Raw genomic sequence first — 14,366 nt, 5'->3', positions numbered from 1 at the left:
GATTCACAAAAGAGTGCTAAATGTTAGCATAAGCGTTTTCGCGTGAATTTTCGCATTGCGCGCGATTGCGACTTTCCGCGCGAAACTATAACGTTTTTGCGCGTAAACGCAAATTTTCATGTGAAAACGATATCGATTTTGTGGTAAAATTCGCATTTGCGCGTGAAAACGTTATCGCTTCGCGCGAAAATTCGCGATCGCGTGCAATGCGAAAATTCGCATGAAAACGGCCGTGCTAACAGTTAGCACTCGTTTGTAAATCAAGCCCATTGTGGGCTGCACGACCGCTGTCTGGAACCTAGGCCTAATGTTAATTGACAGACATTTTTTTTTGGGGGGGGGGGGGGGGGATTTTAAGTCCCCACATCATCAAAGTGTTCCCCTTTACAAAATAATGATGCTACATGCCTCATATACCCTAAAAAAAGTTTTGAAAGCAATTTATAGGCCACTTTTGTTTTTTCTATCCGGATATCTGAATTTGCCCGCATATCCCGGATACTAGGGTCGAATATCCGATTCGGATTGGAAAATTTTGAAATCGGATATCTGACCCGGATCGGATATCTGGGTATCCGGATCCGGGTCAATCCGGATTTTGAAAAGGGGTATCCGAGCAGCACTGCTGTCTAGGACTACCTGTGTCCCCTGGCTTGTGGAGCGGAGCGTGCAAGCAACGTGTCAATGGTGCAGTGATCGGGCATTCTTCCTGTGTGGCAATTGCTGTGTCTTATATCTATGACGCCATCTAGTGGGGCCCTGAGACACCACTGTAATATCCTTGGGGCACATCTGGCTATGGGGAGAGGGGATAACTTGTACTGGAGTACATCTGGCTACTGTGGAGGAGACTATAATAGGGAGGGGGCTTATATGCGAGTCAATCACTTATTCCTGGTATTCTGAGTGAAAAGTGGGTACCTTGGCTTATACGCGGGTTGATTTATATGGGAGTATATACGGTAATTGACAAGGTGTGAGCATATCAGCTAGGATAACACTCGGAAGAAAAAGTGAATTGAATAGGGGCCATTCTCTTTAAATAGGATCATTGATACAGGTAAATAAGGTGCTTCCTTTTATTAAGGTAGTCTATACCCACAGAGGGTGCCCTGGCCAATTTAATAAAGTATGGGCTAAAGGGGTCGCCTCTACCCTAAAATTCCCTGCTAGACCCTTGAACCTTCAACAGTGATCTCCATTTTAGTGATCAGGACCCTACCCAATATTGCTGTCCTATTTTTTCTCCTCCTATGAGTTGAGCAATCCACATTCTGAGTTTGTTTGTTTATCCTGCCTGTTATTGCCTGTTGCAATACTATTATTTGATATAATTTACATTAAGATACATTTAGATTTTAGATTTAGATAAACTGCTGCAGGGTGTGTTGTATAGACATGGTCTGCAAACTCTGCTATTCTAAAATTATACTACATTTGCTAGTTGTCCATTTTGTTATCCACTATTGACTATGCATCTATGTGATATCCTACTTTGACATGATGCCCATATGCAATTAACTTTTTCTCCTGAGTTTTCTCCCGGGTGAAATTTTCAGACCTTGTCAATAAAATGCCTTTTGCACCACTAGCAAGTTAGAAAATACTCAAAATAATTTATTCTATTTTTTTGGCACTTTTTCAATTGCAAAGTGCTGAAAAGTTGAAAATGAAGTTAAAAAAGGATCTCCAAAGAGAAAACTCAGGAGAGAAAGTTAATTGCATTTGGGACAATACCTTGTATTATATATCTTTGCAACTAGGCCAATAAAGGTGTTTAAAAAATAGGATCATTACCAGATGAGAGATGAAGGAGAATGCTTGAGTAGGCCACAATGAGGTCCTTTACCAATTTTTGATAAGTGACTTATACAGTCTGGAACATACTGTACATTACACACTGCATACTGTATATCTTAATCCAGGGCAATCAACGGCAGGGAACTGAAACGTAATATCTACAAGTAGTTTATATTCTCTTTTGGAAAATGTTCTTGTTAAGAGGAGCATTTGAGCCAGCAAGTTTCTTTAAAAAAAAAAAAAGTATTTTTAACTATGGGCACTATCTGTGCAATAATAGAGGACTTCATTTTGTGAACATTGTTACGGAACAATGGCCAGCCTTCTTCTTTCTGACATAGCATAACATTAGTTTTATGATTTGGACTGCTGAAAACAAATGAGTCATGGCTTCCTTTATTTTACAAAAGAACATTTTGCACACTATTAAGCTCTTATTTTGTACCTTGATTGGGTGTAGACTTTTCACTGTATTAGATTGCCTAACTCCATATTTCTTTTGTGACTCTATAAAATGTAACAGCAGACTCTTTTTGTGTGCTAGTGAGCTGAAAGATGGACTGGGAATGCACAAGAGTCCAATATGTTTTCAGCCACATCCCATAGCAGGTTCTGTATAGCCAACTTTTACGCCCTTGGACATCGTTCTTTGTTTAGGAACAGTATCATTCCATTTCCAAGAATTGTGTGTTTAGGAAGACTCATGAATAGTAAATTTACAGTTGTACTTTGGATTTGTCCATAGTCTGCTCTGTACCAGATGCTACAAAAAAGGCTTGGGACAGGGAACAACCTTTTTTGTCTTTTTGTTTCTAAACGTGTAGCTCATCTTAAATTACCATGCGCTACCTGTCTGAAAGAATCCCAGGTTATCCCTGTGTGGCACCACTGATCATAAAAGATTAAAATAGAAGAAAAACTGTTGTTTATATTGCATGTTCAATTAAGGCAATATTATTTAATTATTACACTTTCCCTGTTATAATATCACTGCCACAAAAATATCTGACCTTAGAATGTATTTTGACCAAGACCATTTTAATTCCAAGTGACTGTGCTCAAAGGCCCCAGTCCCCCGTATGAGTGCTTGCCCTCTGCATTGATTCAGAGGGTGGGGTAGAAGTGCCTGACAGTGACAGCCTGACAATCACAGAACATTCCACTGCATGCCATATCCAGGTGGGAGGAGGTGCCCCAGTGTGTGTCAAACTGCCAATTTTGGAATTAGTACCCGCTTCTTCAGGCTAATAACACAGTGTCTATGCATAAAATATGTACTTTGCATTATTAACCTGAAAAAGTGGATGAAACCCCAAAAACGCGTTGTTTCTTTTTGGTATATAAGAAATGACTCTTAAACCTCCATATCTAGGTAAGACTATCACTTACTAACTCCAAAATTGGTAGTTTGACACTCACATTAGGGTGTCTCCTCCCACCCTGTATAGTCTAGCACCCCTCTTAGGGATTTTCCCTACAACCAATATCCAGTGGTTCCAGTGGACCTTGTCTATCAGAATGTGACCCAAGTCTGGAAGAGGACTTTCCATCCGAGTGGAGACAGTTTTCTCCACATGCTCTAAATGGTGGTTGCCTAAAATCAACCCATGTTTGTAAGTAGTATTATTGTGGATTTATTTTTCCTTTTGTGAAAATACTACACAATCCTGCTTTGCTTCTCTGTCTGACACCTCCTCACTGCATGCCATGATGGTCGGAAATTCCAATTTCCGATTCCGCAGAAATTCTGATTTCCGACAATGCTGATTACCAATTCTGGTTATTTCCAATTTCCATTTTCCGTTTTTTGATTCCGATTTCTGAGGAGTCTTCTTGGGTCACATTCAATCAGATTTCCTTTTTTGCGATTCCGTTTTACGAAGAGTCTTTTTCTTTGGGGGGGGGGGGGATTTTTTTTGCATTCTCTTATTGGCCAAATACTTTTCAGTTGGCTGTGCATTGTCTAATTGGTCCAATGCTTCTGAGTTCTGTGATCAAAATTACAGAGTTGCAGCAATGCGCTATTTCCGCAGGAATTCAATTTCCTTGTTCCGATCAGAAATGCTGATTTCCGATAGGAAAAGCGAACATTCATTCTGCAGAATCTGACTGAGCATTGGTATCCCCGGGGCTGTTGCAATTTCTCTATGTATTTAGAATCTGACCGAGCATGCCTACTTTGTATGACTAGTCTATTAGGTTTTTGTGTGGGCACAAGGAAGATGTACCAGGTCACAGATTGCCCCATGTGGCCTAGGGCCTTATTGCTGAGAAAATATTTAAACGTTGGTTCAATTCTACCTTAGAGACTTCTGTAGAGTTTAACACATTTCAACTACTGAAAGAATATGTGAAAAATATGTTTCTTTGCATGACGTACAACAATTAAGTGAGAGGAGAGCAAAATTATAAAGTTTGCTTCAAGGATGATTTTACACAGAATGGCTTCTTGTTCCTACATCCCATAAGGTTCAGTCCTTTTATATGAGCACAGAAAAATACATATTGTACTACCGATAACATACATAGTAACGCAATGCTATATTTTTGAATGATGAGTGCAGGATTTATATTTGATGAATGCCACAGCCAGGTAACACAGATAGATAAAAGTCCCTTCTTACTGTTTTAAATGTTGATGGTGCTGCTGATTTAATGCATGTACATACCCTACATTGCACTAGACCTAGCTACAAATGTTTGCTTGACACTTTTGCAAACACTAAAAGCAATGGGGATGTTGCGTAAAAGAAAGTATTTGGAATGTCAAGTGCTTTGCGTGTGTCTCATAAAGCTTTTTAATTGCATTAGATGGCTTGACGTGCTCAAATATTTAGATGTTTTAGAAACATTCCATAGTGACTAACTACTAAGTAATTATACTAAATGTGTATAAGCTAAGAGTTAGGCAACATAGAGACTTTAGATGGTAAATATGCATTTTCTAATTCTCATGCATGCTTGGATCTACGTTTTTTAGTAGGGATTTCCCACGCTGGTTGTTATTTAAATAAAAATAGTGTTTATCTGATTCATACAACCACTGTCACACAGTCATGTCCCTATCTGCACATAAAGATCACATTGGAAAATATGCGTCTGATGCCTGTAGGCAACTTCAAAGTACACTAATTCCAAATAAATAAATTCCATATGGAGTGTGAACCCAGGGATCAAGACAAGATCGATAACTAACCATATTAGCCAACATGTTACAAAGCATGTCTGGTTTTAGGTAATTTATTATACTAAGTACACAGAGGCTGGGTAGACTGTCCACCAAACCATAGGTTCTTCCAACCACACTTTGCCATCTCTGGGCAGGTCTGGGGCCCCCATGCTTAGTGAATGATTTTTAAGTCTGTTGAAGGAAATTCCATTTTGTCATAAAAAGAATATAAATGGTTAGGGATGGTCGGAAATGCCCATTTCCCATTCCGTAGAAATTACGATTTCCACCAATGCTGAATACCGATTCCACGGATTTCCGATTTCTGCTCTCCAATTTCCAAGTTCTGATTTCCAAACAGTCTTTTTTTTGTCATATTTTGCATTCTCTGGTTGATTAAATGCTTTTAAGTTGACTCTATATTCTCTGATTGGTCCAGTGCTTCCAAGTTTGGTGTCTGGGCTAAAATAACCAAGTTGTGGTAATGCGGTATTTCCGCAGAAATTTGATTTTCCGAGGAGTCTTTTTTGGGGAATTTTCCCATTTTCTGATTGGCCAAATACTTTCAAGTTTACTCTCCATTCTCTGATTGGTCCACTGCTTCCGGGTTCTGTAATTGGGCTCAAATTACTGAGTTGTGGTAATGCGGTATTTCTGCAGAAATCTGACTCTTGATTTTCATTTTTTTATTTCCAAGTTCCAATCTGAAATGCAAAGTTGGGTGCTGCACAATCTTGTTAATAATAATGAAAATGTTCTTTCTATTTCAATCTGCAGCCAGCCAGGAATTTAACAGTAGGTCATACTGCTTTACTTTCTACTTCAAATGTTTCATTGAATTTTCAAAAAGGTAACTATAATAATAGAATTCCTTGTAGACCATGAGTGTAATCAATACAAGTCTGAAGGAATATTGTATGGGTCCGCTTATCTCGGCCGCAGTATGGTCTGAGGCGGCAACAGGTAGTGTCAGCTGACAGGATAGTCAGCTGACACTTAGGCAGGGATTTTATTTAAAGAATGGTTGCTGACCTTGCCTGGGATTGAACCCTGGTCTCCCACGTCAGAGGTGGTGAGCTTGCCCACTGTGCTATGGCCGATACTGTCAGGAAGGTTTGCTGGTCAGTACTGGGTGGCTCAGCTGACCTGTTGTGGTCATCTGTGTCAGCTGATCTCGCTGTCAGCTGATTGATGCCTGCGTGTGTTTGGCTGTTGTGTGCATGTGGCCGGCCACTGATTGGTTGCATGTAGTATTTAAAGAGACACTGAAGCGAAAAAAAAATATGATATAGTGAATTGGTTGTGTACTATGAATAATTACTAGAAGATTAGCAGCAAAGAAAATATTCTCATATTTTTATTTTTAGGTATATAGTGTTTTTTCTAACATTGCATCATTCTATAATATGTGCAGATTACACAACATTCAGCATTCAAAATGAGTCTTTCAGAGCAGTCTGTGCACTAATGACCTCTCCTCTAGCAGAGAAAAAGAAAACAGTTGAGATAATAAAAGTCAGATAACAGCACTCTCCACGACTAAACTTAGTCGGAGAGTTAATGGCTTGTTTGCATAGAGATAACAACTGGAGTTTCTTAACTCTTCCTGTACTGGAAACAATTAGACTGATGTATCTGATCTTAATGTTTTATTTCTTAGCTGTACTACACATACAAATCATAATATCGTAATTTTTTTTCCGCTTCAGTGTCTCTTTAAACCTGCTGAGTGCTTCTTGTCATTGCTCGTGATAGCTTCTAGCTCGCTGCTCTGTGTTCCTGCTCTTGTTTTGTTGGATTATCTGGACTTCGACCTCTGCTTGTTATTAGACCTTCCTTGTCTGCTGCCTGGTTTGACCTCGGATCCGTTCTTGACCTTTCTCCTGCCTAGCCCTCCTGTACTGCAATATATCTGTTTACCCGAGTATGACCCTGGACTGTTTCTGGACTTTGCTAACTCTGAATCCTTGTTTGGCCTGGAAGTTTATTCGCTCACCCTGTATTCAGCTCCAATACCTTGCACACTAAAGGCCTGGGTGTAACTGAAGTCGGGTAGGTGTTGTCTCTCATCTCTCGTTCAAGCGGGGACGCACCACATAGGGTGAAGCGTGTGGAGGTAGATTGGGGCAATGGAGCTGATTTGTGAGTGGATATCCCTACAGGCCTGACACATATACTGTATATAGGGCAAACAATGTTACATTCAGATTTATCAAACGTAAACTTTCTTTACTCAAACTATAGGAATATGCCAAGGACTAGAGTTGGCAAAATGTACAACAGTACCTGACAAACCTGACAGGTCTGGAGATGTGGCTTATCACCCTAGATCTAGTTTCTCAACTTAGTCATCAAGTGCACCCAACAATGCATATTTTGCAGAAAACCACAAAAATTCACATGTGGGGAAATTAGTGTCAAAGCTCATTAACTTCTTCTGCGGATTTCCATAAATCATGCACTGTTGGGGGTACTTGAGGACTGAGTTGAGAAACCCTGCCCTAGAAAGTGGGGTTTGTGGTCAAGTAGATGGTAAACTAAACAGAATGGGAGAAAGCTATAGAAAAGTGGTAAAGAAATATCAAAAAGATAAAATGGAGAATACATTGGAAAATAAATTGTTAATTGACCCTCTCGTGAACAACTCAAACTCAAGGCCAACCACCTTTCTCAGCCCCCTGCCGCCCACCTGAGATAATCCATGGCTTTCAAATTCCATTTAATATATTTTCAATGGTCCTCTAGAATGTTGGCCACTAAATTTGGCAATTGTAATAAATTCATAAAAAACAATGATTATCAACAGAAAGCACAACGTTTCAGGCTACACGCACTTTGTCAAGTGCTTGACAAAGGAAGTGCTTTCTGTTGCTGTATCACCGCTGTTATCTAAAAATAAATCGTTGAAAATTCTTCCCAGAAGGGTTGAGTCCAGATTGGATTAGTTGTGTATGTACATGGATATTACACTTGGTGGGGTGGGGAACTGCTGTACATGGACACCACACATGGAATGGAGATGCTGCTGTACATGGATGTCACATGTGGAAAGGAGGTCATGCTCATCATGGAATGGGTGGAGGGTGCTTAGCGGTACAAATGGAAAAGTAAAAAAAGCTGGCTTTGGACTTAAAAAGTATAATACATGCCTTGCTTGTGCCCAAAACTCATAAAGCTATATCCCTGATTTTATCATTATAAGTGCATCTGACATTACCCAGGTTTAATTCTAGTTCACTTTTAGCATGTACCGTTGTAATTTGCAGTGTACACACTGGCTTGTTGTCCCAAGGCGAATGTGTCAGACAGCAAGTAAGACTCTTGTAATTATGGTAGAGCAAGTACAGAACAGTGCATGTGGGAAGACCATGAAGCCTGTAATACTGCTAGTAATGTAGCCACTGGATCAATTCAAGAATTTTGTCTAATAGCGACGTGAGATGTACCACTGAAATAAACTTGTGCCGTGTTGGTTCAGTACTGGCTGTACTGAAATTATTTTCATCCTGCGGTGGCAGCTGGGTTCATGGCAGAAACTGCAGATTTTCTAGAACACAGGAATGGGCATTGCAGCCACCACAACTACAACTTATATTTAGCTCTAATGAAGTTACTGTGTAATCGTACAACTATTGCAATTTAGTCATTTCTAGGGTTTTGCTCATGGAAAACGACTGTAACATTATATTTTAAATACTATGGCATTTTAAGTACTGCTTGAGGCCCAACATAAAAATAACCAAATATGAAATTCCTAACCGCGCAGGATGTAACTGTATTAGTTAAGTTTGCTGCATCTTAACTTCAGCCTATTTCAATTGTTTTACACTCTGTGGCACACAGGTAACAAATGTAGTAACAATGAATTCCAGAAAAAAAGGAATTCAACTTTTTTCACTAGGAGCACTTTGTAGATCAGAAAGCAATAAACATCCTTCTCTTTTAAAGAGGAAGTTTAACCAAGGACTGAACTCCATCCCAATCAGTAGCTGATACCCCCTTTCCCATGAGAAATCTATTCCTTTTCTCAAATAGATTATTGGGGATGTCTATATGGCTGATATTGTGGTGAAACCCCTCCCACAGTGTGTCAACCTTTTAGCCTATTGTTAGTAGGTCTGTTTCAGTGGCGTAGCTAAGGAGCTGTGGGCCCCGATGCAAGTTTTACATTGGGGCCCCCAAACACTCTATACGTAACAATGGATACGGTGCACCAAAACCTGCCAAGGACAACCACAGTGTCAGAGGTGCAAGAAGGAAATGGGGAGCAATTTGTTAATGATTACCACTATTCAAAGTATCTATAGAAGTGATTATTATGAGCACAGGACCAATAGAGAGCTAAGACTGAAGTTGAGGGAGGGCCCTTCGGCCCAATGTGGTCGCAACTCCTATTGCTACACCCCTGGTCTGTTTATAGATAAGTGGAGTTTGTCCTGTTAATTTTTTTTCTTGTTTGCCAGCAGTAAAGATGATGACCTACAGCCTCACAATGGATCAAACAACATGAATGAATATGAATCATTTCTTGATCTATCTATTTTTTAACTTCTCACTTTGCGATGTATTGATTGATTTTTTTTTTTGTCCCCAACTACTATCTTTCAGTAAATAGAAGCAAAGAAGGATCCACAGGCCAGACAAGCTAGGTGAAAAAAGCTGGTTTTCTTTATTGGCAACTCCACATGACCAAAGTGCAATAAGACCACAGGATCAACTAGTTGATCCTGTGGTTTTATTGCACTTTTGTCAGTTTTTTTTCACCGACCTTGTCTGGTCTGCGGATCCTTCTTTGCTTCTATTTGTGGACTGGCCTGACTTGCTTGATCCTGCACCGACTGGTATAGTTAAGGGGGTTTGAGCATTCATGAACTTTTACTTATCTTTCGGTAAAGTTCCTCTTTAAAGTGGGTTGGTGAGCCCCTAAAACTTGCTCACTTAAAGCTGAACTATCTCAAATACCTTCTGTTTTGAAGAGTAATTGACAGGCATAAAATCAATTCTTTATTTTTATCTGGTAAACAAGTAATAAGAATGCTACCAGGAAATTCAAAAGTTAAAAAAAAATCTTACTTTTCTTCTCCATAGAATATCATAACCCAGGTCCCCTGGTTCTTATTTGGTACATCTGCCGGACAAGGGAAGTTGCAGGGCATGCCAATTTTTTTTCTTCTTTCGTCCCCCCCCCCCCCCACACACACACACACACACACATACACTGCATTTCTTACTATAGAGCTGGGTGAGAGTGTCTGAGGACTGGGAAGAGGGTGGGCAAAGCATGCACAGACAGAGGAGAAGAGTAAGGGAGGAAATTACATCAGGATTGGCTTCAAGATAGACACAGTCAGAATGGAAAATGTTAAGAAGGATTTTCTCTTTCTTTACTATAGAAAAAGTACTAAAATGTGGACAGTGCAATACATATGTTACTGGCTGACAGCTCCTCTTTAAGAGGGCAAATTACACTTACACAGTTTTGTATTAGTTTGTATTAGTTTTAGTAAGAGGGCTTTTTGGTGTCTTTTAGTCCCCTATACTTTCCTGTTGGTTCTGAATCACCCTGAGCTGTTAGAGTATTCTGTTATACTGCTCCAAGCCATATCCTATTGAGCAATATCAATCCTTGCCATGCAGTTACTAATGCGCAGTAATACAATACGCATATAAATGACAGATCTCAATTAGGTGTGGTTGCACCATTCTGCATGATTTACACATGCATTGCATACAAAATTATCATTGTGGGCATTAAACTGTACTAACGTGTGTATGCAGCATAACCATATTGCATTATGCTCTTCTTACTATGCTTAATAGAACACTATCAATTAAAATTACTTTTTGTTTAATACTCTATATTAGGGTACACATACCACTAGTGCTAGGGGCACTTTATTTATTCACACTGTTCTCTCTCCCTGCTTAACCTCTTGCCGACCGCGTCACGCCAGTAGGCGTGGCCGCGGCGGCAGCCCCAGGACCGCCTAACGCCAATTGGCGTAAAGTCCTGGGGCTCTGTTTTGCAGGAGATCGCGCGCAGGCTGCGCGCGCATCTCCTGCTTGGGGGGCGGAGCTCCGCCCCGCCTTCAGTCTCCGAGCGGCTATTGCCGCTCGGGAGACCGGTAGACGGCGTGATCGCCGTCAATTTACTTTGTGCAGCGCTGCGATCAGCAGCAGCGCTGCACTGGGGACAGCCGTGTGACACGGCTGTCCCCCTGGGGGACAAGAGAGCGATCGGCTCTCATAGGCAGAAGCCTATGACAGCCGATCGCCGTAATTGGCTGGCTGTGGGGAGGGAGGGAGCGAGGGAGGGAAGGGGTTTAAAGGAAGAGGGTTTTTTTTTTAAAAAAAAGGCAACAATAATATTTATTAAAACAAAAATAAACATGGGGGGAGCGATCAGACCCCACCAACAGAGAGCTCTGTTGGTGGGGAGAAAAGGGGGGGGGAATCACTCGTGTGCTATTTTGTGCGGCCCTGCAGCTTGGCCTTAAAGCTGCAGTGGCCTTTTAAACTAAAAATTGCCTGGTCACTAGGGGGGTTTAGCCCTGCAGTCCTCAAGAGGTTAAAAATCATCCTTCATTCCTCAAACAGCTCACACATATACTTCACTGTTTCACAGAATGCAGGAGACATGAGGAGGAGGCTAATCTGAGGAGGTAACAGGTAACTAGATGAGCTGTAATGTAACTAGCAGGGAGATTATACACTATTCCCGACTAATTGTCTTGCTTGGGATTTTTCACTCCAGACAAGGAACACATATTGGGGTCGATTCATAATGCATTACCACGTTCGGTAATTCAGAAAACAGCTGACTTTACTGAGCACTTAGGAAAATGTCAATTCATAAAAGCTGTTTCCCACATGAAAAGCCAAAATTACAGAGCAGTGAGGTAAATTACTGACTTGTGCGGTAATTACCTCAACACATGTCAGTAAATGTCAATTCATAAAGATTAGAACAGGCGGTAATGGCACGAAACCAGGGATGGTCATAGTCAGCCAACTTCGCTACACTGGAACTATGCGTAGTTTTAAGCAATTATGATTCGCCAAACTACGGCTTCGAAATCAAATATTCGCTTTGTATGCATTTCGTAGAGTATGCGTTAAAATACGCAATTACACGTAGTGTGAAGCTTATTGTATGCGGATGCTTATGCTCGTAGGCAGAAAATTTTACGCATTAATTCTTACCTAAATGCTTATACCGGGAACTCTTCTATGCGTACGTTCCCCTTTCCACTGCATAAATTTGTAAGCATACAATCGCACGTGGAAAATTAGACGCGAGTAATGCATTCATAGTTCACTATGCAATACACATGTTAACTACACATAGTGAGCGTAAGCTATGCGTAGCGGTACTTCGCTACACGTAAATTCGTAAGCGTAGTTTTGAAACTTCACCGGCAAACTACAATACGTAGATGCGAACTATGATGCGTAAATTCGCACTGGCGTAGTTTCTGCTCATCCCTGCATGAAACAATACCGCTTGGTTTGAAGTGGTGTTAAGAGAGAAAAGTCTATGTGGGACTGTGATGGGAATGGAGACTCACAAGCAGAAGCAATGAGATCTCCCCCCAGGCAGCAGCAGAGCGAGATTGGACAAGCCATGCTTCCCCTGAAAACTTTAGGCTATGTGTGGCTGTTTAACCACTTGGGTTCCTGTTTTTAAGCTGTGTAGGAGCTGGAGGTGAACACCACAAAGCATGGCATGTGTAAAGTTTCTGGAGTTTCTTGTTAAAGAGACACTGAAGCGAAAATAAATATATGATATAGTGAATTGGTTGTGTACTATGAATAATTACTAGAAGATTAGCAGCAAAGAAAATATTCTCATACTTTTATTTTCAGGTATATAGTGTTTTTTCTAACATTGCATCATTCTATAATATGTGCAGATTACACAACACTCAGCATTCAAAATGAGTCTTTCAGAGCAGTCTGTGAAGTAATGACCTCTCCTCTAGCAGAGGAAAAGTAAATAGTCCAGGAACAGTTGAGATAATAAAAGTCAGATAACAGCCCTCTCCATGACTAACTTAGTCAGAGAGCTTAATGGCTTGTTTGCATAGAGATAACAACTGGAGTTTCTCAACTCTTCCTGTACTGGAAACAATTACACTGATGTATCTGATCTTAATGTTTTATTTCTTAGCTGTGCTACACATACAAATCATAATATCATCATTTTTTTTTCACTTCAGTGTCTCTTTAAGAAAGACTAATAGACAGATTCAGAGCAGATTCAGGGCAAGCAGATGCAGTATAGCAAAACATGATCATCTAAAGGGAAGTTGGGATGCCTCTTATATTATTTATTTTATTTATTTATTAGATTTACATAGCGCCAACGTATTACGCAGCGCTGTACAATAAATAAGGTTACAGACAATGATAACAGGGGTGACAGAACAATACAGGTAATAGACAATAGATACAACAATACAGGTAATAGCAAAAAGATACACAACACAATGCAGACAGTAGTACAATGCCAGATCATAAACTGGAGTGGTAGTGGTAACAAGTTCCAAATTCTGGGTAAAGTGCACACAGCCAAGTATGAAACACAAGGGAAGAGGGCCCTGCCTAAGGCTTACAATCTAGAGGGAGGGGTTTGTTGTCTCTGCACAGAGAACAGCAATGTAACGGTATTTTCCTGACCAGATTATTTTACCGCATACCTTTTATGAATTGACCCCATTGCTGGAATCTTTAACCCCTTACCACAATCTGAATAAGATTCTTTCAGCAAGTTGATTAACTGCTAGTCGGCCCAAGACCGTTACAATACCGGCTCTAGGCATCCCTTACAATCCCCCTCCCGCCCCTGTCACCGTAGCATGTCAGCATGCATACACGCGCACCGCTGGTGCACCACCACGTGTGCACATGCCTGTCCCCTGGCTCCATCCTCCTCCTGTCCCAACAGCCGTCCGCGTTCCACACATGGGCAGTAGTGCAAAGAAACAGACATAGGGACAGGAAAGGATGCAGAGACACAGGGTGTTTATTGTATAGGATACACTTAGGAGTTGATAGCAACCCCCCTGTGCAGGAACATGGTCTAGCCCTTTAAGAGCCTGACACTTTTGTATCTAAAACTGACAGAGGATTTTGCAGCAGAGAGGCAGAGCTGTGTGAGGAAGGAAATGGCTCCTAGTATTTGTGGTAATGTGTGCCCTAACATACAGCATTAAAAAATTATGCTTAAATCAGTAGTATTCCTTTAATACTTTACACGCTATTCTGATTACTGCAGTTTAGTGTATATACACCAAAATGTCTTATATTTATTTCCTACTGAAAGCCCAGTCCTCTGAGGCTTTGTTGAGTTCTCCTTTACATAATTATAAACAATTTTCAATCTAATAAACATAAT

Source organism: Hyperolius riggenbachi, chromosome 4 (assembly GCF_040937935.1).
Source record: "Hyperolius riggenbachi isolate aHypRig1 chromosome 4, aHypRig1.pri, whole genome shotgun sequence".
In the NCBI taxonomy this organism is placed as follows: domain Eukaryota; kingdom Metazoa; phylum Chordata; class Amphibia; order Anura; family Hyperoliidae; genus Hyperolius; species Hyperolius riggenbachi.
This window is presented reverse-complemented; position numbering follows the sequence as displayed.